Here is a 2,642-nt window from a genome sequence, read left to right on the forward strand (position 1 = left end):
TGACTACGCCTGATGAATCCAAACCATATGAGGTCTTTTGTGATGCCTCTCTCCAAGGTCTTGGCGCAGTGCTGATGCAAGAGAAGAAAGTTGTTGCTTATACCTCTCGCCAGTTGAAGCCTAATGAAAAGAACTACCCCACTCATGATCTCGAGTTGGCGGCAGTTGTGCATGCTCTTTTGACTTGGAGACATCTCTTATTGGGAAGAAATGTGGACACTTTCACTGATCACAAGAGTCTCAAGTACATCTTCACTTAGCCTAATCTCAACCTCAGGCAAACTCGATGGGTCGAAATGATTCAAGAGTATAATCCGAGTATCGAGTATACTCCAGGCAAGGCCAATGTGATTGCTGATGCATTGAGCAGAAAGGCTTATTGCAACAGTCTGATTCTAAAGCCTTATTAACCCGAGCTTTGTGAAGCTTTGCGCAAACTTAATCTGCAAGTTGTTCCTCAAGGTTTCCTCGCCAACCTTCAAGTCTCTCCTACCTTGGAAGACCAGATTCGCCAAGCCCAGCTTCTTGATGCTATGGTGAAAAAGGTGAAGATTGGGATTGCCAAGAGTCAACCCATGTATAAATGCTACCGCCTTGATGACAAGGATACTCTCTTCTTCGAGGATCGTATTGTTGTGCCCAAAGGTGACCTCCGTAAAGTGATCATGAACGAGGCTCACAATTCTGTCCTCTCCATCCACCCTGGGAGCACGAAGATGTATCAGGACCTCAAGCAGGCTTATTGGTGGACTCGAATGAAGCGCGAGATTGCTCAATTCATGAATGAGTGTGATGTCTGCAGAAGAGTGAAGGAAGAACACCAAAGGCCAGCTGGTCTCCTCCAACCTCTTGCCATTCCAGAATGGAAGTTTGACCACATTGAGATGGACTTTGTGACTGGGTTTCCAAAATCCAAGCGTGGCAATGATGCTATATTCGTTGTCATCGACAAACTCACTAAAGTGGCTCACTTTCTGCCTATCAAAGAGTCAATCACTGCAGCTCAATTGGCAGAACTCTATACCTCTCGAATTGTCTCTCTGCACGGTATTCCACAAGTGATCTCTTCAGACCGTGGCAGCATCTTTACCTCCAAGTTTTGGGATTCTTTTCAGAAGGCCATGGGCACCAACATCCGCTTCAGCATAGCTTTCCATCCTCAAACTAGCGGTCAAGTCGAGCGTGTCAACCAGATTCTTGAAGATATGCTCAGGGCTTGTGTGATCTCCTTCGGCACGAAGTGGGAGGATTGTCTTCCTTATGCTGAATTCTCCTACAACAATAGTTTTCAAGCAAGTTCGGGCAAGGCCCCATTTGAAATTCTGTATGGCAGGAAGTGCCGTACCCCTCTCAACTGGTCTGAAACCGGTGAACGTCCGCTTCTTTGAAATGACTTAATCACAGAGGCAGAGGAAATGTGCAAAGTCATTCGATATAACCTCAAAGCAGCTTAATCCCGTCAGAAGAGCTACTATTACAGTAAGCACCGTGATTTGGCTTTCGAGATCGGAGATCATGTTTACCTCCGCGTCTCTCCTATGAAAGGTACTCGTCGCTTCGGTATCAAAGGGAAGCTTGCCCCTAGATACGCGGGACCTTTCAAGATTGTCAGCAAGAGAGGCGATCTCGCCTATCAACTCGAGCTTCCTTCAAACTTTGCAAATGTTCATGACGTGTTCCATGTCTCTCAGCTCCGAAAGTGCTTCAAGACTCCTGACCGCACCATCAACTTCGAGGACATTGAGCTCCAAGAAGATCTCTCTTATCGTGAGCACCCAGTTGCTATTCTTGAAGAGACTGAACGCAAGACTCGCAACAAGTCAATCAAATTCCTCAAAGTCAAGTGGTCACACCATTCTGATCGTGAAGCTACCTGGGAACGCGAGGATCACCTCTGTTCTGAGTACCCGGCGTTCTTTCAGTCCTAGATCTCGGGACGAGATCCTTTCGTAGTGGTGGAGTGTTGTAACACCCCGGATATGACTTCCTCAATATGTATTCCAACTCTTGCCGTTTCCGCCCTTAAGTTATTTTATTTTCTCGGGTTCGGGTTTTTGTCTCCGTGTGTTGTTATCGTTGTCATGCATCTCATATCATGTCATCATGTGCATTGCATTTGCATACGTGTTCATCTCATGCATTTGAGCATTTTCCCCGTTATCCGTTTTGCATTCCGGTGCTTCGTTCTCCTCCGATGGTCATTTCTACCTTTGTTTCGTGTGTGGGGATTAAACATTTCCGGATTGGACCGAGACTTGCCAAGCGGCCTTGGTTTACTACCGGTAGACCGCCTGTCAAGTTTCGTACCATTTGGACTTCGTTTGATGCTCCAACGGTTAACCGAGGGACCGAGAAGGCCTCGTGTGTGTTGCAGCCCAACACCCCTCCAATTTGGCCCAAAACCCACCTAAACCTTCTCCATCATCTAGAGCGTTCGATCACGATCGCGTGGCCGAAAACCGCACCTCATTTGGACTCTCCTAGCTCCTCCTATGCCTATTTAAAGACCCCTCCGAAATTCTCTTTCTTCCTCTCCCGAAACCCTAGTCGTCTTCCACCTCTCGCCGCCGGACACGTCCGATTCGGGCCGGACGTGTCCGACTTGCCCCGCCGCCGCCACGTGTCGCCGCCCCGTTGGCGCG

This window comes from Triticum aestivum, chromosome 6A (assembly GCF_018294505.1).
Source record: "Triticum aestivum cultivar Chinese Spring chromosome 6A, IWGSC CS RefSeq v2.1, whole genome shotgun sequence".
NCBI lineage: Eukaryota > Viridiplantae > Streptophyta > Magnoliopsida > Poales > Poaceae > Triticum > Triticum aestivum.